This window comes from Mesoplodon mirus (assembly GCF_964341445.2).
Source record: "Mesoplodon mirus genome assembly, chromosome: 2".
In the NCBI taxonomy this organism is placed as follows: Eukaryota; Metazoa; Chordata; class Mammalia; order Artiodactyla; family Ziphiidae; genus Mesoplodon; species Mesoplodon mirus.
In genome coordinates this window covers 73,628,016-73,652,141 of record NC_138977.1, presented here as the reverse complement: position 1 = coordinate 73,652,141, position 24,126 = coordinate 73,628,016, and the positions used below count along the sequence as shown (strand labels likewise).

General features: G+C 36.4%; 1 pseudogene across 1 annotated transcript in view; it reads left to right on the top strand.

Annotated features, from left to right (window-relative positions):
- Positions 1-19,020, top strand: part of LOC309815853 (AP-3 complex subunit sigma-2-like) — a 33,860-nt pseudogene extending 14,840 nt beyond the window's left edge. The window contains exon 2 of the transcript in view: positions 18,360-19,020. The product of the transcript in view is annotated as an AP-3 complex subunit sigma-2-like (transcript). The remainder of the gene's footprint in view (positions 1-18,359) is intronic.
- The last annotated feature ends 5,106 nt before the right edge of the window (positions 19,021-24,126 follow it).

Here is a 24,126-nt window from a genome sequence, read left to right as displayed (position 1 = left end):
CCTTAAGGCACTGTTGCAAAAATGTCATTTTACTCACTCTCATATTTTACCTGCCCTGGACAATTATAATTTTGGATCTACTAACTACAATTAATTTCTACACATTCCAAAGAAGAGAATGTGGTTCCACAGGTGTCGTGTCATTTGTATTCTTATACTAACTGATAAACTTAGGGCTTTGTATTGGATTTACAGAAAACTCAGTGTGAGAAAATCACTTTACAATCAGCTGGAGACTCCCAGGGGGTAGATTATTCCCTGGGAATAATGTGTGACTGTGCGAGAGAGAATCAGGGCTGAAAATTCACTTGTCCATTTTACTACAGCTCGGCTAAATGACTAAGCAGTGTGGTAAGAATATGAAAAGAAGGGTTCCATTAAGAGAGTCTCCAGGGGGTTTAGAAAATGAATCTTGCAGTTACATGATGGGCTTATCTGTGCCTTGTAGTTCTGATCTGAGTTGGTCATTTGGGGACGGGTCTTAACTTTTCTTGCTCATTTAAGTAGTAGTAATGGATCCTGATCTCCACCAAACAAAAATAAAAACATAGTATTAAAACAAAACTTGAAACTCCACAAATCCTAACTTACTATCTAGAAGTAAAATATTTACTGGGTGAACCCAAGTTCTAAGGCTACATCAGAAACATGAGTGTTATTTGTGGCTGGGCCCTAAGTGGATGGGGGAGGAGACTATAAGCAATGAATGGTTCTGATTCTGACTCGGGCTAATTAAGTTACATTAAGCAAGTCGTTTGACCTTCCAGTACTTCCATGGTTTCCTCATATGTAAAATAAAGATGATTCCTGTCTCAAAACATCTCTAAAGTGATAAAATGATATTGTGGATACAAAAGGGCTTGGAAAGGCTATGACAGTCATTGAAAATAAAACTATGAATAACATTTTCTGTTTAGGAAGGTATATGTGTGTGTGTGTGTGTATGTACATATACCTAGAAATTGGTATATATATGCATATATATCAGGTAAGTAGATGGTATATATTGATTTTACATTATTATCCAGTTTATTTATGAAGTAATTTTGGAACAAATATAAGACTTGAATAAATATTTGTGGATGAATAAAGATTAACAGTACTCTAGTTAGAAAACAGGTGAATCATGAGAATTACTGTAAACTTAACCAGGTCAGTTTGGTCATTTGTAATTATTGGATGATTTTTGGTAGATATAGATAAATCTCCCATAGTTACAGATGGTTGGAAGTTTAGGTTGTTCTCCCACAAACTTACTACAAAATAGAAATGAAGGCAAATCTCAAATTCATTCTACCTCATATAAACACACAGTTATATGAAGCCTCAGGTTTCTAATCTTTTAGTCCTTTTTGATAGTATCTTTCTTTAAAGCCTCATCAAAGCACATGCAACAGTATTCTAGCTAAATTTCATGCATGAATGAGGTGATAAAACCTGCCTGTAACTTTCTGGACATAGGATCTATTTTTTTTTAATGTCTCACTGATGAAGTTTTTGAGTGCTGTGGCATAACCAAATTTTCGCCATAAGCTCTTTTGTTTATTTTTATGACTTGATTTTTGCATAGCCCAGTGATTTCTGGGAACATATATATGAAGCTTTATTGCAGAACTGACTATATTTACAATAAAGCTTCCTATGTGGTGTTTTCAGATGGCTGAAGTACTGTCCAGAAGCACAAAGAGCATATGTCACCTGTGTAGAATCTATGCAACTCTGTAACTACTCTTTCCCCTTTCTTTCTTTTCTTTTTCTTTCTTCCTTTCTTTCTTTTCTTAGTTTTTTTTTTTCTTTCCTTCCTTTTTTTTTTTTTTTTTTTTTTGGTAAGAAGTGGTCAGTGGCCTAAGCACATCTGGATAATATTGTGCTGGGGGAAAGGAATATAAGTGTGCTTCTAGATAAGCCATGGGACTAACTGAAATTTTTAAAATGCAGGATGAACTTTCTTCTATCATTTGACTTCGAATTTGCCCTGATTGTTAATTTTATTTTCCTCAAGTTTTCGCATATTACAGAATCCTATATAATAAACTGTTAGTATTGCATGGGTAAATGTAAATACCCATAGAAGAACAGCTTGAAATTCCCCCCTTAAATACACAGTGACAGAGCTAGTATTGTAATGGGTAATGGTAACACCTGTCAGGCAGAAGCTGCTATAAATGGACCAAAGTCATGGCCAATCCATAGAGATACTAGTACTCCTTTATTGAAAACAGAATATAGGGTCTACTTTTTAGTCTCACTAAAAGACCACTGTGTTGATTAATAGATATAGCAATAATTTTGTCAAGTTATTTAAATTAAAGGAAAGTATTTTACAATCATTTTGTCTTTCTTGTATACAGAATTACAGAACCAGGAAAATTAATAATATTAAAAAATAGATATTGTCTAAACTAATGTTGAATAAAATTATAGAATCAGTGCAGCAAGTTTTAATTTAAATAATAATCAGTGCAGCAAGTTTTAATCAAATAATAACCACATGTGTGACTTTAACTCCCATGTTCAAGTCTATCATCTCAGAGAGTATCCCACATCCACTGGTTCTCAGTATGATTGGGCCCTTGTAGGAATAACAGGGAATTTTAAATAATTTCTGGGAAATCAGTTGCATTGTTTCAATGACATTTCTTCTTTGGACTATGGGTCACTGCCTCAAAGGTTTGTACCAATAACCATGGAGATTTTGTAATGTTCAAAATGCGGGTTGTAATGATATTCATTTCTAGGCAAAGCAGAATCCTATTAAATAGAATCCATGCAATTAGAAAGCTTTGTCAGAATTGTCCTACATGTATGTATGAGCCTTAATTATTTCTGTTTAAAAAGATGAACCTGAGGTTCTGTAAAAACCTAAATTGTCTATTGAATTATCAGTATGCATTTGGAGTAATCAGTATATTCATATTCTACTGAATACTAATAATTTGAAAATGTGTGATACATGGATTATTTATATCAGTGCTGAAACAGATCATTCAGTGAAGCAGAGCTCTTTGAAATGGAAAACTTCACAGACTTGAGTCATTCAGACCTGAGTTAAAATATTGGGTTTGCCACTACTTACCTATAATTTCTGTCATGTCACTTAACTGCTATAAGCCTCAAGATATTCATTTATAAAATGGGTATTATGTCTTCTTTACATGGTGGCTATAAGAATTAATTGAGAAAATATAATATTAAATTCCTGGCATATCCATTCTCTGTGCAAACAAATTGGTTCTAAATCCCTTTAATTCTCTGATCCTAGTTTTGAATGGTATTTTATGACATCTGTAATTCAATAATTCATGTCATTTTATAGACTATACTTGATTTATGAAAGTACTATTTTGTTAGGTTTGGAAGACCAATACTGTGATCTAAGCTATAGTATAGAAGATACAGTAATGACTTCCTCCATTATAACTTGATAATGTTAATAATAGAGATTATTGGCTTTGGTAAATCCTGTAGTAATTCAAGTATAGCCACAAAACTCCCACCAAAGCTCCTCCTGCTTGTGATATCACAGTGGCTAGCAGCAGCAAATTTTTCACAGTAGCAGCAGAATAGTAAAGTCTCCTCCAATGGAAGGAAGCTTACATGGTTGATCAAGTATGGTAATTGTCCAATGAAATGTGTAAATAATGAAATGTACTAGAGGAGTTGAGATGTCTTTTTCATTTGGATCTGATAACCAGTTTTGCTTTTTCCTAACTACATATTGACAACAATGTATTGGGAAATCAGAATCAGTTTTATTTGTTTGTTGTGTATATATCACCCAAGGGATGTCTGAATATCTTATTGGTAAACAGTGGGTCTACATTCAAATTTGATTGATAGGGTTGCTTATGGAACACATGAGAATAAGTAATTTTCTTGTGGGTCACAGAGTCCTTATAAAATGATATGAAAAGAGATTGTGTGGATAATATTAAAATAAATCTACAAAAGTCTTAAATCACTGAATGTTTAAATTTAACTTTCTTAGAGCGGTATTTTTTATCCTTGAGGTTTTATTATTAAGAAGAAACCAGAATAAATAAGAGTCCTTGTTTGTGGGGCGGTTATGTTTGTTTGCTTATTTTTATTTTGCAGGAGTCATTACATATTTAAAGTTATTTTGTCACTGGTAATCTTGTGAGGGACATAATAGAAATAAATTCCAGCTATCTCATTTTCCTACAATTGGACCTAAGGAATCTTAATAGGTGATTTGATCAACTGTACAGATGAGGTAACTGCCTTTTAAATGGCATGAAATCAATTCTGTGAATCCAGTGTCATTAATATTCATTTTGATCTGAAATCTGTGTATTTTTACCTACTTTACTTGGAGAAATTTAAGAATATGATAATAGGTGTACCATGTTGTAGAGAATTTAGGATTTTTCCTGAAAGAATCATAAAAGTCCTCTTACTTAAACTGTTTCAAGTTAACTTTTCAGGCCTGAGACATCCAGAATTTTTTTTTTCAGTTGACTAGGCAAAGTCAAGGGACTTCATGAAATAAAAATTTGGTGTTGAGAGATTTCAAGGAGGGATAGCCTTGGTGAACTGCCTAGTCTTTGGATAAAAATACTAAAAAGCTAAACCATTTGAAATGAGGATAAATAGAAAGTGATGGACTTTTAAAGGGACTGACTCAGGTTTAAATCATCTTAAGCTGATGGAATTAAGGTGTTCTGAGAGTGCTAGTTTCCCTAGCATAGTCATTTATCAGATGCAGTTATAAGTTCTCTCTTATGAAAGAGAACAGTTGATATTATATTAGCTTTGTAATATTTTATGTACATTTTCTAGTGTGCAATTAAAAATAACGACATTTCAGGAAGAAATGACATATCACTGAAAGCAAGAGAAACAACAGACAATAGAAAGAGACCTATAGAGAATCCAAGTAATGGAGAAACCCAGAGTAAATAATATGAAATATTATTGAGATTGGTATAGAAGTATAAAATATTTTAAGAAATAAGTATAAATTCTTGATGAATATATAATGAAAAATGTTTAACTGAGTTTAAGAGCTAAATCAATTAGTTAAACAATAGATTAGGCACAGGTAAAGAGATGAAGTCTGTGAATAGGGACATGGGTCAAAATAAAATATCAAGACAAATTTAAAGAAAAAAATAATAAACACAAAAGGTTAAAACAGATATATGATAAAGGTGACTGTATAATTTATTTCTAAACTGAGTTTTGAAAGTAAAATTCATCACTCAGTTAACAGATATTAATTGATATTCATAGGTGGAAATTTTGACAGATTGGTCAAACCAGGACACATGGTCACTCTACACAGATGATATAGTTAAAAGGCCAAACATTCCTGAAAGTATAATTCAAGCCACAGAAAGGGATAATTGAGAAAATGGAGAGAATAAATGTTCATAGAAATAATAGTAAAGAATTTTCCAAAACTGATGAAAAATACCAAGCCAATGAAAGCCCTTCAGGACTATGAAGCCATTCAAACTCTGTCCAAGCTTAATTCCCTTTTTGGTATGAAAGATTAGATTTATAACAAATAAATCATCCAAGTAAATACTCAAAAAAAAAAAAAAACTATTGGAATGAACTAACACAGGCACATATTGTTGCAAGTGACAACCAGAGTGTGAGTTTCACATTTTTAGTGGCTAAACTCTGAATGACCAGCTTGCCATATTCTTGACTTGAGGAACCAAAAGAAGGTGCCTCACGTATGAGCCACAGGACAATGTACAAGAAAGCTTAGCAAAGACAGAACCAGAGAGAGTATATCACAAAGTTAGTGCATAATCTCTGCCATTTTGTCTACCTGATTATTTCTGTTCATACACATGATAGACAAAAAGCATTCTAAATTGAGATCCAAATCGTTGTATCTTTCAGACATGACAAATTTGCAGTTTGAGTTTTACTGAGTTAATTGTCAGTTAAAACAAAAATACTTTTTGAACACTTATCATGGAACCCAGAACAATATGAACACTCTAACCAAGGTCATGGAGAATGAGGGGTAGCCAGAATGGTGGTGGAGCTATCCTACCATCCCAAGCTGAAGCTTCCTCAAAAGTACCATGGCTGTTCATGTTGCATCTTCCTGTGCTTCAGTTTTCGGTAAAAACTAATAATAGAGTTGCTGTATGATCCAGCAATCCCGCTACTGGGCATATATCTAGAAAAAAAACCAAACTATAATTCAAAAAGATACATGCACCCCAGTGTTTACAGCACCACTAGTACCCAAGACATGAAAGCAATCTAAATGTCCATTGACAGATGAATGGGTAAAGAAGATGTGGTATATATACACAATGGAATACTACACAGCTATAAAAAAGAATGAAATAATACCATTTGCAGCAACATGGCTGGATCTAGAGATTATCATAGTAAATGAAGTCAGAAAGATAAAGACAAATACCATATGATATCACTTATATGTGGAATCAAAAATATGACAAAAATGAACATATTTATGAAACAGAAACAGACTCATATAGAAAAAAAAAACAACTTATGTTTACCAAAGAGGAAAAGGGGTGGGGAGAGATAAAGTAGGGGTTGGGATTAGCAGATACAAACTACTATATATAAAATGAACAATAAGGTCCTACTGTACAGCATAGGGAACTATATTCAATATCCTGTAATAAACCATAATGGAAAAGAATATGAAAAAGAATATGTATATATATATGTATAATTGAATCACTTTGTTGTACACCAGAAACTAACACAACATTGTAAATCAACTATACTTCAATTAAAGAAAAAAGCTATGTACTGCTTAAAAGAGACATGCTTAGAAAAATAAAAATTAGCTTCTGCATACTTACATTTTATTCTATATAAAAGAAAGTTGGAAAACTTTTAATATCAGAATAAGAAAATGTTTAGTTAAAAACTGACATTTCATAATGATAAAAATTGGGGGATAGCAGAAATATATAGCAATTCTAAATTTTAAGGTCCCATTAACATAATTTCAAATACATAAAACCAGTTAGAGCTGCAAAGATAAATAAATAAATCAACAATTACATTTGGGAATTTTCAGATAATTATCAGTTACATATAGAAAATAGAAATTTTAACAAAAATGAAGTCAACAATCATGTCCTAATTGTCATATAAACAACGAATGAAGAATAAAGATCTCTTTAGATTGCTCAAAGGTAATTGAATGAAATTGAACATATGCTGATGCATAAAGCAAGTATCAACAATTTCAAATGAATGAAACCATAGAGAGTATGTTTCAGACCCAGTGGAATTATGATGGAAATTATGAAAAAGGAAAGCTAGAATTCCCACCAATAATTTGAATTCATTTAATACATTTCTCATAACTTTTATTTTTATTTATTTATTTATTTTACATTTTTATAAGACTATAATTGTTTTACAATGGTGTGTTAGTTTCTGCTTTATAACAAAGTGAATCAGTTATACATATACATATGTGCCCATATCATTTCCCTCTTGCATCTCCCTCCCTACCACCCTCCCTATCCTCCCCCTCTAGGTGGTCAAAAAGCACTGAGCTGATCTCCCTGTGCTATGCGGCTGTTTCCCACTAGCTCTCTATTTTACGTCTGGTAGTGTATATATGTCCATACCACTCTCTCACTTTGTCCCAGCTTACCCTATGCCCTCCCCATATCTTTAAGTCCATTCTCTAGTAGGTCTGCATCTTTATTCCCATCTTGCCCCTAGGATCTTCTGACCTTTTTTTTTTCTTTTTTTAGATTCCATATATATGTGTTAACATACAGTATGTTTTTCTCTTTCTGACTTACTTCACTCTGTATGACAGTCTCTAGGTCCATCCACCTCACTACAAATAACTCAGTTTTCCTTTATATGGCTGAGTAATATGCCATTGTGTATAGGTGCCACGTCTTCTTTATCTATTCATCTGTTGATGGACACTTAGATTGCTTCCATGTCCTCACTATTGTAAATAGAGCTTCAATGAACATTTTGGTACATAACACTTTTTGAATTATGGTTTTCTCAGGGTATATGCCCAGTAGTGGGATGGCTGGGTCATATGGTAGTTCTGTTTTGGGTTTTTTAAGGAACCTCCATACTGTTCTCCATAGTGGCTGTATCAATTTACGTACCCACCAACAGCGCAAGAGGGTTCCATTTGCTCCACATCCTCTTCCACATTTATTCTTTGTAGATTTTTTGATGATGGCCATTCTGACCGGTGTGAGATGATATCTCATTGTAATTTTGATTTGCATTTCTCTAATGATTAATGAAGTTGAGCATTCTTTAATGTGTTTGTTGGCAATCTGTGTATCTTCTTTGGGGAAATGTCTATTTAGGTCGTCTGCTCATTTTTGGATTGGGTTGTTTGGTTTTTTAATATTGAGCTGCATTAGTTGCTTGTATGTTTTGGAGATTAATCCTTTGTCAGTTGCTTCATTTACAAATATTTTCTCACATTCTGAGGGTTGTCTTTTCATCTTGTTTATGGTTTCCTTTACTGTGCAAAACCTTTGAAGTTTCATTAGGTCCCATTTGTTTATTTTTGTTTTTATATCCATTTCTCTAGGAGGTGGGTCAAAAAGGATCTTGCTGTGATTTATGTCATAGAGTGTTCTGCCTATGTTTTCCTCTAAGAGTTTTATACTGTCTGGCCTTACATTTAGGTCTTTAATCCATTTTGAGTTTATTTTTCTCTGTGGTGTTAGGGAGTGTTCTAATTTCATTCTTTTACATGTAGTGGTCCAGTTTTCCCAGCACCACTTATTGAAGAAGCTGTCTTTTCTCGACTGTATATTCTTTCCTCCTTTATCAAAGATAAGGTGATGACCATATGTGTGTGGGTTTATCTCTGGACTTTCTATCCTGTTCCATTGATCTATATTTCTGTTTTTGTGCCACTACCATGCTGTCTCGATTACTGTAGCTTTGTAGCATAGTCTGAAGTCAGGGAGCCTGACCCCTCCAGCTCTGCTTTTCTTTCTCAAGATTGCTTTTGCTATTCGGGGTCTTTCGTGTTTCCATACAAATTGTGAAATTTTTGTTCTAGTTCTGTGAAAAATGCCAGTGGTAGTGTGATAGGGATTGCATTGAATCTGTAGATTGCTTTGGGTAGTAGAGTCATTTTCACAATGTTGATTCTTCCAATCCAAGAACATGGTATATCTCTCTGTCTATTTGTATCATTTTTAATTTCTTTCATCAGTGTCTTATAATTTTCTGCATACAGGTCTTTTCTCTCCTTAGGTAGTTTTATTCCTAGATATTTAATTCTTTTTGTTGCAATGGTAGATGGGAGCATTTTCTTAATTTCACTTTCAGATTGTTCATCATTAGTGTATAAGAGTGCAGGAGATTTCTGTGCATTAATTTTGAATCCTACTACTTTACCAGATTCATTGATTAGCTCTAGTAGTTTTCTTGTAGCATCTTTAGGACTCTCTCTATATAGTATCATGTCACCTGCAAACAGTGACAGCTTTACTTCTTCTTTTCCAATTTGGATTTCTTTTATTTATTTTTCTCCTCTGATTGCTGCAGATAAAACTTCCAAAACTATGTTGAATAAGAGTGGTGAGAGTGGGCAACCTTGTCTTGTTCCTGATCTTAGTGGAAGTGTTTTCAGTTTTTCACCATTGAGGACATTGTTGGCTGTGGGTTTGTCATATATGGCCTTTATTATGTTGAGGAAAGTTCCCTCTATGCCTACTTTCTGGAGGGTTTTTATCATAAATGGGTGTTGAATTTTGTCGAAAGCTTTCTCTGCATCTATAAAGATGATCATATGTTTTTTCTCCTTCAGTTTGTTAATATGGTGTGTCACGTTGATTGATTTGTGTATATTGAATCCTTGCATTTCTGGGATAAACCTCACTTGATCATAGTGTATGATCCTTTTAATGTGCTGTTGGATTCTGTTTGCTAGTATTTTGTTGAGGATTTTTCCATCTATGTTCATCAGTGATATTGGCCTATAGTTTTCTTTCTTTGTGACATTCTTGTCTGGTTTTTGTATCAGAGTGATGGTGGTCTTTTAGAATGAGTATGGGAGTGTTTCTTCCTTTGCTATGTTTTGGAAGAGTTTGAGAAGGATAAGTGTTAGCTCTTCTCTAAATGTTTGATAGAATTCGCCTGTGAAGCCATCTGGTCCTGAGTTTTTATTTGTTGGAGAATTTTTAATCACAGTTTCAAATTCAGTGCTTGTGATTGGTCTGTTCATATTTTCTAGTTCTTCCTGGTTCAGTCTCGGAAAGTTCTGCATTTCTAAGAATTTGCCCATTTCTTCCAGGTTGTCCATTTTATTGGCATATAGTTGCCTGTAGTAATCTCTCATGATCCTTTGTATTTCTGCAGTGTCAGTTGTTACTTTCCCTATTCACTTCTAATTCTATTGATTTGAGTCTTCTCCCTTTTTTTTCTTGATTAGTCTGGCTAATGGTTTATCAATTTTGTTTATCTTCTCAAAGAACCAGCTTTTAGATTTATTGATCTTTGCTATTTTTTCCTTCATTTCTTTTTCATTTATTTCTGATCTGATCTTTATGATTTCTTTCCTTGTACTAACTTTGGGGTTTCTTGTTCTTCTTTCTCTAACTGCTTTATGTGTAAGGTTAGCTTGTTTATTTGAGATGTTTCTTTTTTCTTAAGGTAGGCTTGTATAGGTATGAACTTCCCTCTTAGAACTGCTTTTGTTGCACTCTATAGGTTTTGGGCTGTTATGTTTTTACTGTTATTTGTTTCTAGGTATTTTTTTTATTTCCTCTTTGATTTCTTCAGTGATCTCTTGGTTATTAAGTAGTGTACTGTTTAGCCTCCAAGTGTTTTTATTTCTTACAGATTTCTTCCTATAATTGATATCTTGTCTCATAGCATTGTGGTCAGAATAGATACTTGATATGATTGCAGTTTTCTTAAATTTACCAAGGGTGATTTGTGACCCAGGATATGAGCTGTCCTGGAGAATGTTCCATGAGCACTTGAGAAGAATGTGTATTCTGTTGTTTTTGGGTGGAATGTCCAATAAATATCAGTTAAGTCCATCTTGTTTAATGTATCATTTAAAGCTTGTGTTTCTTTATTTATTTTCATTTTGGATGATCTGTCCATTGGTGAACATGAGGTGTTAAAGTCCCCTACTATGATTGTGTTCCTGTCGATTTCCCCTTTTATGGCTCTAGTATTTGCCTTATGTATTGAGGTGCTCCTATGTTGGGTGCATAAGTATTTACAATTGTTATATCTTGTTCTTGCACTGATCCCTTGATCATTATGTAATGTCCTTCTTTGTCCCTTGTAATAGTCTTTGTTTTAAAGTATATTTTGTCTGATATGAGAATTGCTACTCCAGCTTTCTTTGATTTCCATTTGCGTGGAATATCTTTTTCCGTCCCCTCACTTTCAATCTGTATGTGTCCCTACGTCTGAAATGGGTCTCTTGTAGACAGCACATCTACAGGTTTTGTTTTTCTATCCATTCAGCCAATCTATGTCTTTTGGTTGGAGCATTTAATCCATTTATATTTAAGGTAATTATCTATATGTATGTTCCTATTACCATTTTCTTAATTGTTTTGTGTTTATTATTGTAGGTCTTTTCCTTCTCATGTGTTCCTGCCTAGAGAAGCTCCTTTAGCATTTGTTGTAAAGCTGGTTTGGTGGTGCTGAATTCTCTTAGCTTTTGCTTGACTGTAAACTTTTAATTTCTCTTGTCAAATCTGAATGAGATCCTTCCTGTGTAGAGTAACCTTGGTTGCAGGTTTTTCTCCTTCATCACTTTAAATATGTCCTGCCACTCCCTTCTGGCTTGAAGAGTTTCTGCTGAAAGATCAGCTGTTAACCTTATGGGGATTCCCTTGTGTGTTATTTGTTGTTTTTCCCTTGCTGCTTTTAATATTTTTTCCTTTGTATTTAATTTCTTTTAGTTTGATTAATATGTGTCTTGGCATGTTTCTCCTTGGACTTATCCTGTATGGGACTCTCTGTGCTTCCTAGACCTGATTAACTATCTCCTTTCCCATATTAGGAAGGTTTTCAACTATAATCTCTTCAAATATTTTCTCAGTCCCTTTCTTTTTCTCTTCTTCTCCTGGGAACCCTATAATTTGAATGTTGATGTGTTTAATGTTGTCCCAGAGGTCTCTGAGACTGTCCTCAGTTCTTTTCATTCTTTTTTTCTTTATTCTTCTCTGAAGTAGTTATTTCCACTGTTTTATCTTCCTGGTCACTTATCCATCCTTCTGCCTCAGTTATTCTGCTATTGATCTCTTGTAGAGAATTTTTAATTTCATTTATTGTGTTGTTCATCACTGTTGGTTTGCTCTTTAGTTGTTCTAGATCCTTGTTAAGCGTTTCTTGTATTTTCTCCATTCTATTTCCAAGATTTGGATCATCTTTTCTATCATTATTCTGAATTATTTTTCAGGTAGACTGCCTATTTCCTTTTCATTTGTTAGGTCTGGCGGTTTTTTTGCCTTGCTCCTTCATCTGCTGTGTGTTTCTCTGTCTTCTCATTTTGCTTAACTTACTGCATTTGGGTCTCGTTTTCACAGGCTGCAGGTTCGTATTTTCTGTTGTTTTCAGTGTCTGTCCCCAGTGGCTAAGGTTGGTTCAGTGTGTTGTGTAGGTTTCCTGGTAGAGGGGACTAGTGCCTGTTTTCTGGTGGATGAGGCTGGATCTTGTGTTTCTCCTGGGCACGTCCACACCTGGCGGTGTGTTTTAGGGGGCCTGTGGCCTTATTATGGTTTTAGGCAGCCTCTGTGCTAATGGATGGGCTTGTGTTCCTGTCTTGCTAGTTGTTTGGCATTGGGTGTCCTTCACTGTAGCTTCCTGGTCATTGAGTGTAGCTGGGTTTTGGCATTGAGATGGACATCTCTCGGAGTTTTTCGCCATTTGATATTACATGGAATTGGGAGGTCTCTTGTGGACCAGTGTACTGAACTTGGCTCTCCCACCTCAGTGGCACAGCCCTGATGCCTGGCTGGAGTACCAAGAGCCTGTCCTCCACACGGCTCTGAATCCAAGGGAGAAAAAACAGAAAGAAAGAAAAAAGAAGATAAAATAAAATAGTTATTAAGATAAAAAATAATTATTAAGAAAAAAAATATTTTTTATGTATAAAAAAAATACAAAAACAGACAGACAGAACCATAGGACAAATGGTAAAAGCAAAGCTATACAGACAAAATCACACACAGAAACATACACATACACACTCACAAAAAGAGAAAAAGGGAAAAAAATATATATATATGTATCGTTGCTCCCAATGTCCATCTCCTCAATTTGGATCATTCGTTGTCTATTCAGGTACTCCAGAGATGCAGGGTACATCAAGCTGTTTCTGGAGATTTAATCTGCTGCTCCTGAGGCTGCTGGGAGAGATTTCCCTTTCTCTTCTTTGTTCGTACTACTCCCAGGGTTCAGCCTTGGATTTGGCCCCACCTCTGCTTGTGGGTTGTGTGAGGGCATCTGTTCTTTGCTCAGACAGAACGGGGTTAAAGGAGCAGCTGATTCGGGGCTCTGGTTCCCTCAGGCCGGGGGGAGGGAGGGGTACAGAATGCGGGGAGAGCGTTCGGCGGCAGAGACTGGCATGACGTTGCACCAGCCTGAGGCGCACCATGCGTTCTCCTGGGGATTTGTCCCTGGATCACAGGACCCTGGAAGTGGTGGGCTGCACAGGCTCCTAGGAGGGGTGTTGTGGAGAGTGACCTGTGGTTTCACACAGGTTTCTTGGTGACTGAAGCAGCAGCCTTAGTGTCCCATGCCCACCTCTGGGGTCCGCACTGATAGCCGCAGCCTGCGCCTGTCTCTGGAGCTCCTTTAAGTGGCGCTCTTAATCCCCTTTCGTGCACCAGGAAACAAAGAGGCAAGAAAAAGTCTCTTGCCTCTTCAGCAGGTCCAGACCTTTTCCCGGACTCCCTCCCGGCTAGCTGTGGTGCACTATCCCCTTCAGGCTGTGTTAATGCCACCAACCCCAGTCCTCTCCCTGTGATCCGACCAAAGCCCAAGTCTCAGCTCCCAGCCCCCACCCATCTCAGCAGTTGAGCAGACAAGCCTCTCGAGCTGGTGAGTGCTGGTCGGCACCAACCCTCTGTGAGGGAATCTCTCCACTTTGCCCTCCGCACCCCTGTGGCTGTGCTCTCCTCCATGGCTCCGAAGCTCCCCCTTCCACCACCCGCAGTCTCTGCCCGCGAAGGGGCTTCCTAGTGCGTGGAAACCTTTCCTCCTTCACAGCTCCCTCCCACTGGTGCAGGCCCCGTCCCTATTCTCTTTTTTTTTTTTTTTTAAAGAAGGTGTTGGGGGTAGGAGTTAATTAATTAATTTATTTATTTTTGCTGTGTTGGGTCTTTGTTTCTGTGTGAGGGCTTTCTCTAGTTGTGGCAAGTGGGGGCCACTCTTCATTGCAGTTGAGGGCCTCTCACTATCGCGGCCTCTCTTGTTGCGGAGCACAGGTTCCAGACCTGCAGGCTCAGAAGTTGTGGCTCATAGGACTAGTTACTCTGCGGCATGTGGGATCCTCCTAGACCAGGGCTCGAACCCGTGTCCCCTGCATTAGCAGGCAGACTCACAACCACTGCGCCACCAGGTAAGCCCCCGTGCCTATTCTTTTGTCTCTGCTTTTTCTTTTTTCTTTTGCCCTACCCAGGTACGTGAGGAGTTTCTTGCCTTTTGGGAGGTCTGAGGTCTTCTGCCAGTGTTCAGTAGGTGTTCTGTAGTAGTTTTTCCACATGTAGATGTATTGCTGATGTATTTGTGGGGAGGAAGGTGATCTCCACGTCTTACTCTTCCGCCATCTTGAAGTTCCTACCCTCATAACTTTTAGATTTAAAGCAAACATCACAATGGAAGTGAGTAAATTTGACATATCGAAAGTTGGGCAATGCAGTTATATTTCACTAATAGGAAATTTAGAGCGATAATGCCTACTTTAAAAAGAGGACTGAACATTAATTATCCAAGACTAGGATAAATAAAGTTAGAAAAAAATCAACAAATCATACCTAAAAATAACAAAAGATAGAAAACAATGCAGAAATGAACAGGTGTTATTAAAATTGAAAATCAACCTATGATAGAGGTGATTAAGGCACCTTCTGCCTTAGTTCTTTGTAAAGACCAATACAATTGACAAATGCCTGGAACCTCTGGCAAGAATGATCAAGGAAGAGAGTAACTAATAAGTAACCAATATCATAAATGGGAAAATGTTACTAAATATATCTCTAATTTTAGAGAAATTTAGAAATCTGGGGGTTATTATGAATGTTAGGTCAATGATTTTGGAAAACTAACTGTATACGTTCTAGAAAAATAAATTTACCAGAAGCTCACATAAGATAAAACATTAGAATTGTTGATATATATTTAATATTAAAATTAGTGACTTTCTGTAACTCTAGGCCCAGATTGGTTCACTGATGAATTCTAACAAATATTTAAGGAGGGACTAGCATCTCTCTTTACAAAAGCTCTAATAAATAAGAAGAGGAGAAAAGATATTTCTCAACTCTTTATGAAATCAACATCATTTTGATATCAAAACTTGACAAGTTCATGGTAATAAAAATACAAATCCGTCTTATTCATGAATGTAGAAGCAAAAATCCTAAACAAATATCAGCTAATAAAACTCAGTGGTTTAAAGAGGCTGTTACATCAAGAACCAAGGAGGTAGTATTTTAGGAATTCCAGAATGGTTTTCTATTTGAAAATCTATCAATACAGTTCAGTATGTTAATATACTACTACTAATAAAAATGATATAATTATTTCAAAATACTCAGAAAAATAATTTGATATTATTCTGTACCCATTCATAAGCAATTATTGGAAACTAGGATTAGAGGATAACTTTATTAAGAAGATAACTATACTTAGCACATTTAGAATAGATCACATATATCTGCGAATTTTAAAAACAAGTCTGCTTTATTCACATGGTACTCCATCTCCTTACAAAGCTGTATGTAATTTCCTTTTTGTTGGGAACCATGTTATACAATTAATTTTATATTTGTCTTTGGCAAATACAAATACTGGGAAAATAGTACACAGTTAATTACAAAGTCAGTGCTTTTTCATCTCTTTACTTGGAATTATGTTGATTCATATCTTTGTATTGCTAATTCCTTCTCTTTATTCTGATTTACTCAAAGATCATCTTTTCAGGAAGGAGTTCTCCAAGAATCTTGGCCAAAATGATTCCCTAAGGTCTCTCTGAACAAGTATTCAGCTAAGTTACCAAGAATAAAATAATCACCTTATGTGATTACACATTCATACTTACATGTCACAATATTTTTTGAGTGCTTCTATGTGTCAAGTGTTCTTCTACTTACCAAGGATAGAGTAGTGATGAAAACTCAATCCCTGATCTGCTTTATTTTTGGAGGAGTGAGACAGTTAAAATAACAAATATTAAAACTTCAGAAAATGACAGACTCCTTGATAATAAATCACAGTAGTAGATATAAAACAAATTGTTGTAGTACTTTTCATCCTTGGGTTCCTCCTTTCAGTGGCCACCTAAGATTAATAATATATATTCATAATTCAAGAAAATACATTGTGATAATCGCTTTTGGTTTAAAGATACATGCTCCCAAAAAAAACAGTGAAAGGAGATTATATACATATTTTTATTGTAATCCTTACAACTGAATTAAAAATAAAATCTATGTGTTTTGATCAACATTTTAAAATAATAGTACCACATACTAAGGACTTTCAAGTATACTTAAAACAATTTTAATGGATTATTTAGTAGAAGTTCTATATTAATAATATCACTTTTCCTGTCCTCTAACCTCCAGAATTTATCCTACAATTTGTAGAGCACATACTTCTTTTTTATGAAGCTCTTGTCATTTTGTAGTGGTGCATTGCTAATCAGACAATTATTCCATACTGGTAAAACATTACTTAAAGTATTTATTATAGTTCATAGACTATTAAAGTTACCCAGTTATAAATTGCTTACATTACATAAGGTGTCATTTGCTACACAGTTCAAAACTACTTGTCCTTTCTAAAAGCAAGTGTTGCATAATTATAGTAAGTGACTGCAATTATAAAAACATAACTTTCAAGAATGACATTTATTGACTTAATTGAAGTAAATTTTGATGAAATTTTTTTCCTCAAACATAAAATTAATAAAGACTGTCCTTTGTAGAAAATCTCAATCATGTACACTTTGTAATTTTTACCTCCTGTGTTCATTTACATATTCTTTTGTTCAATGAATACTTTTAGAATATTTAGTACATATAAGGAAATGTACACAAGAAAGTCAACAGAACCAGCACTATAAGGTAGTGGGTGTTAATTAAACTGTCAAGCAAGTGGCATCTGTGGCTTATTATCAGAAGTAGAAGTCTGAACACTTCTGTCCACTGCATTTTGATATCAGAGTTGCCAGAGAAAACACAATGCAGTCAAGCATTGGATGGAACAATGATTTACTCACCTAGAGATGAGGCAGAGCAAGATTAACTTCATTAGTGGGTGTCAGTACCCCACTGCCAGCAGGTCCCTCCCAGCAGTGGACACAGGGCAATTAACCTGCAGGAATCCCTCTTCTGCTACAGCAAAAAGATCCTGTCCCCTCCTGGCAAGGGACAGATATAGTAGTGGGTTGGCCAGGTGCCATATGAGGCACATGCTTAAGCAAAACAAAGAAATACACGTTGAGTCTGAACAGCAAAAGCTATTCCCACACAATGTAGTAAATTCAGCACAAGCTGTGAGGTTTCTTCATCTCTTGGTAAACAAGTGTTCCTGCCTCAAGGCCCATTCTTATGTGGCCAAGTAGAAACCCAAAAACTGCATGTGATATTGCCTTTCCCAACGGAATTCCTGCTGAATTCATGTGCAGTGGGAGCCACCTAGGAGATTGGGCCACCCATATGCAATCTTAGCTTGACTTGGTAAATGCATGGTGGCTAAACTGAGAGAGACTACATTCTACAATAATCCATATTGGTCAGATAATATGGAATTCTACCTTATTTTTAACATCATATCTTAGAAGAGCATTACCGTAAGACTGTACATAGAGAAAAATATTCAGGACAGTAAGACTGGAAATTTTCGTATAAGGCAGAGTTGAAGGAGTTGGGGATGTCCAGTGCTAGCCAAAGAAAAATAAAATGCATATTGAGGAAAGATAAAGGAAGTATAATTTGTGCTAAATTTCTCATAATAAGGGTGTGATTCTCAATAAGGTTCTAATTTACATAGTAATTTACATGTAAATACAAAATAAATTTACAATAATTAATAAAAATGTTTTAAAGAGAAACATAGAGTTAAAGTAGACAAAAAAAAAAAGACTATAAGAGACATAAATGGGAGATGCTCTCTGGAAGTAGCCGGTGAAAGGATCATGGCAGGCAAAGGTGATTCAGGCAATTCTGGTTTTCAGTAACCACAGGAAGCCCCGGCTGGTCAGTTTCTGCCAGCATTTCCCAGAAGAAATTCAACAGCAGATTATTTGAGAGACCTTCCATCTAGTTCTCAAGTGGGATGAAACATCTGTAACTTCTTGGAGGGTGGAAGTTTGATTGGTGGCTCTGACTACAAACTGATTTATCAGCATTATGCTACCCTCTATTTTGTATTTTGTGTGGATTCATCAGAGAGTGAACTTGGGATCTTGGACCTCATCCAGGTTTTTGTGGAGACTCTGGATATGTATTTCGAAAATGTTTGTGAATTGGATTTGACCTTCTATATGGATAAGGTGCACTACATTCTTCAGGAGGTGGTGGGGGGTGGGATGGTATTGGAAACAAACATGAATTAAATCGTGGCTCAGATTGAAGCTCAGAACAGGCTGGAGAAATCCAAGGGTGGCCTTTCAGCAGCGCCCGCCCGGGCCGTGTCTGCCGTGAAAAACATCAACCTGCCAGAGATGCCTCGGAATATCAACATTGGCGAGCTCAACATCAAGGTCCCCAACCTGTCCCAGTCTGTCTGAGGGTGGAAGACGGCTGAACTGAGTCCTTGGAACCAGCAAAGCTGAGCCAGTCCTGCAGCAAAACCTGCTCTGCGCCCTGGAGGAGTCCCGCCTCGGGCAGTGGCCCCTGCTGTCCTGAATCGGGAAGGAGTCCTGTGTCCACTGCGAGCCTGTGCTTGCATCTCACCTATGGAGCACATGCCTACTGGCTCTACTAGAGTTGGCACACCCAGAATCCTTCTGTATAGCCACGCTGTCTCATCACCACCTCCTGCGGCATACACTCCCCACTGCCACAGTCCTGGCTCTGCTCTCCCAGGTGTTTATGTGCAGGACACAATCCAAATCGTAAGCCTGTTGTTTGCCTGCCCCCCACATTTCTGCCAATAGGGAGGGCACACCCCCACAGCCAGAGGGGTCCCCCTCAAAGGGGAGAGGCCCTGTGTCTGTAGAAGGCAAAGCTGACAGCATGTGGAACATAGAATTATGACTCTTGCAGGTTTAAAATACATTCTCCTCCCCAGGAGCAGAGGGGTCAGTTATGAATGATGAGTCTTCTTTGTCCAGGAAACCAACTGCTGTCTACACCAGCTTCTGGAGCACGAGAGCCTGAGCTGGGGTCATGTGTTCTGGACCTGGCACAGGGGAAGGCTGGGGACACGAGCAGCCTGCTGGCTGAGACCGGTGGCAGTGCAGCATCTTCTCCCCAGTGTGCAGGGGGTCCCTGCCTGAGCTCACGCTGGGCACGCCCTGTTCCCCTCAGATGACAGTCCCCTAGAGGTAGCTGTGGAAACCTGTAAATGTTTACGTGTGGTAAGAGCCTTTCTTCCTGTGGTTAACTTAGAGCTGAAGCTGCTGCTCGAAGCAGTGCCTCTTACTCCTGCGCTGCCTTGGGGCCAGGTCTCAGGTATGATGTTGAGCTGCCTTGAGATTAGGGAGCTCGCTGCACCGTCATGGTAAAGCCTCACGGTCTGGGGACGTCTCCTGCCTGCTGGCCTGTGGCCCAAACTGTTTCCTCAGGCCTTCTGATGCTGTCGCAGAGCCCATCTGAGATGTTGCCCGGCAGGACCATGGTCAGGACCACGTCTTTTCCCTCTTTGAACAGTGCTTCCTGTGCTTGTTGCCCTTTGCTCCCTGTAGCCTCTTAACCTCAGTATTTTGGAACATCTCTGATAACCTCAGAGATGGGCAGTGTTGATCAGAATGTAGGCCCTCTTATGTTAGAAGAGGGAAATGTAGGTTAATATATCTATCTGATGTTAAAACCTCTGATATTCTTTTAAAGAATTCATTTTTTTTTAAACAGACATTTCAGGATATTCACATCCCTCTCACATTTGCTGAAAGTGATATAGGAACAAAGAAGGAAAACGATATTTATTTTGCACCTACTGTAAGGTGGCATGAGCAAGATCCTTCTACAATCCTTACAAGAGACATTGTTATCTCCATTTTGCAAGTCAAGAAAATAAGACTCAGAGAGGTCAAGTAACCTGCTTTAGGTCACAAGGACTAAGAATTGAGACTTTCTGTCTGCCTAAATCCACAGTTCATTTTCTTTTCACTGCTCAAATGGCTTCTCCCAATTTTATTTTCTTTCTTATGGATAAGGAAACCTCAAAAAGTTTGGGTAGCTTCTCAGAAACTGTGATAAAAACCAGCTTGGTAGCCAGTGACAACATCAAAGAGTGTAAGCTGGGGGGTCCTCCACATACCTCCATTGAACTGGTGAGGAAGCAGAAGCCCAGAGTGTTGTGTTGTGTTAAGTGTTGTATCAAGGGTCAAAAAGCTAGAACCAAGTCATTTTTCTTTTTTAAAAAATTTTTATTGGAGCTTCCCTGGTGGCACAGTGGTTGAGAGTCCGCCTGCCGATACAGGGGACACGGGTTCGTGCCCTGGTCCGGGAAGATCCCACATGCCGTGGAGCGGCTGGGCCCGTGAGCCACGGCCGCTGAGCCTGTGCGTCTGGAGCCTGTGCTCCACAACGGGAGAGGTCACAACAGTGAGAGGCCCGCGTACCGAAAAAAAAAAAAAAAAAAAAAAAAACTTTATTGGAGTATAGTTGATTTACAATGTTGTGTTAGTTTCAGGTGTACAGTAAAGTGAATCAGTTATATGTATACATACCAAAACAAAAAAATATATAAATGATGTATTTAATGAATAAATCCAAAAGACATATATTGAATTCACATCCTGAAAGAAGGAGTGAACTTTCTTTTCAAGGGCTCATGGAACTTTATAAAACTTCAATAGATTAGAAGTTTTAATAACTGAATCTTTAACAGAAACCTGGAAAACAAGAACATCAGAAAAATGAACATTAAAAAACATAAACTATCCTAAATGATTATTTTGTGGCAAAAAAGAAAAATTGATCCTAACTTGCCATATACTTTTTAAATAATAATAAACATATCATAATTAAAACTTTGAAAATTAAGTAAAACAGCCCTCAGAGGGATATCTATAGCTGAAATATTTAGATTAGTAAAAGGAAATAATTTATTTAATTGAATTATCTAATCATTTAAAAGGGTTAGAAAAATGATCAACAAAACAAACCAAAGGACCTGAAGAAAGAGCACAGTGAAGTTAAAAACAAATGTTAGTGAATTGAAAAACAATGATCACATTTTAAATATTATTGGTTTTTTGAAAATAAAAGACAGCTAAGCCTATTAAGAAAAAATAAGGAGGAAAGTGGTATTATATTGTACATGAAAAAATAAACTCTAAACTCAGTAAAAAAAAAAACTAGAGAAAATTAAATAATTTATACCAAATGTAATTGTAAGAATGGACTCCAGAAATATTGGGATAGTAAACTGACCAAATATTCTGGAAGAAAATTATGATGCCAGGTGCACAGAGCTCTGTGCCCCCATGTCAACCCCTTCAAATCTTTCAGAAATATAAAATGCTGCTACTACTTAAACTGTTTCAGCATTGAGGAGAGGGAAAATTACAAATCATTTTTACAAAGCACGTATTGTATCATTGTATCAAATTCCACAATAATATGCAAATGAAAAAATACCATACACTAACCTTACTTTTGAAAAATGTGAAAGTACTCGAAACACATTAAAAGGAAGAAATTATCATGTGAGATTGATTCTAGTAATAAAATGTAGAATTTATTATTCAAATTTTGCTATTTTCAGTTTATCAACAAGATTGATCAAAGGAGAAATGACATTAAAAATCTCTATAGATGCTTAGAAAGCAGTTGACAAAAATTAATATCCATTTCTATTTAAAAAGCTTTTTGGAATACATATGCACACACACGCACACACTGAAAGCCACAATTATGCTTAAATGTGAAATGCTAGGTCATTACTGTTAATGATGCCCAATATTGCCACTGTTTATGTACACTTTCTGGAAGAATTTGACAATGCAATTAGTTAAGAGAAACACATTATTGCTATAAACATTGGAAGGAAAGTATCTAACTTTGCAGATGATATGGACTTATACCTGGAAAACATGAGAAAGTCAGTTGAAAACCCCTTGAAAACAACAGAAGAATTCAATAAGGAAGATATTTACAAGATTAAGATATAAAAAGCAATAGCTTTCTTAGATAAACATTTTAAAAATAACTGGTGTCCTCTCTGCAATTGGACCTGTTAAAGCAGAGATAAGTAACCAACTACCAACGATAATGTAGAAAGACCCCTCTGAATGGGAGCACAATTATTTTGGATGAATTCTAAACTTTTAGCCATGAGTTTAGGGAATCTGACCCTAGGAACAAAGGCTTTTGACCCTAGTGGCATAATTCCTATGATTCAGCTTCCTGTACAACCTGCACCTATTCTGATAATTCTTGTATGTGCAATAATTTTTGTTGAATTCTTCATTCTGCACTCTGGTCTTGGTGCCTGAGTGTCTTCTTGGACATTGAACCTTGGCCCATTGCTCTAATCACCTGAATATACATATTTTAATTCCTGTCTCTCTGTTATTGAGCTGAACTTAGCTTGATCCTGACAAATAGACCATCCCAAATTGTGAGTTTTTTGATGGCATGGATTTTTGTCTTCATGTTAGATCTTCAGCATGTATTAAAAGGTCTGACACATAATGGGCATTAAGTAAACACTTATGAAAAGAATACATACAGTTGTCCCTCTGTATCTGAGGGGAATTCGTTCCAGGACCCCTCTGGATACCGAAATTCATGGATACTCAAGTCCCTTATGTAAAATGGAATAGTATTTGCATATTACCTATGCACATCCTCCTGTATGCTTTAAATCATCTCTATATTACTTATAATACCTAATACAATGCAAATGTTACATAAATAGTTGTAAATACAGTGCAAATGTAATGTAAATAATTGCCAGTGCACCTCAAATTTAAGTTTCGCTTTTTGAAGGTTTCTGGATTTTTTTTTTAAATATTCTTGCTGCACAGTGGTTTAAATTCATTGATGAGGAACCTGTGTATAATGGAGGGCCCATTGTACACTGATTTGCTACATAATTCAGATTCACAAATTTGTTTTTAAGATGAGGACTTTTTCCAGTTTCACTCTGCATAGCTACTTCCAGGCTTCTGTCCCAAATTTGTGGTTTGGGGCTTTGCTCCTATTCATTCTGTCCAAAATTATTTCTTCTAACCTAGTGTTTCTTCACTGGGGATTCATACAAGCCCAGGAAGCCTAGATGAAGGATTCTGTTTTTCATTTCTTTTTTTTTTTACCACTACCCTAATTGTACTCAAAAACTTTTATTTATATGCATATATTACTAGTTTTATAGTTCATAAATTTCACCCGTTACATTATCTCTCCTTTTCCTATGCTTTGCTTCATCTTGCTGATCACATACCAGTGCCTTCCAGTACTAAACCTCAAATTGGAAACTGACAATGCTGGTACTGTGTTTTATGATAATATATGTAGCATGATATCAATAATTTTTTAGTTGTATGAAGGCTACATCTCCTGGGATGTTGTTCTTCATGGCACACTCTCTCCAAGAAACAGTGTAGCAATTATAAATGAATTTTATAAAATTTTCACGACATTAAATATATATTTTCTGCAAATAATAAATCCAATGATCTATTCTCCTTTTATTCTCCATGTACTTGATCTTTACACATAGTGCTAGATCAAATATCAAAGGTAGGATAATATTCTCATGGTATTGCCCAAACAG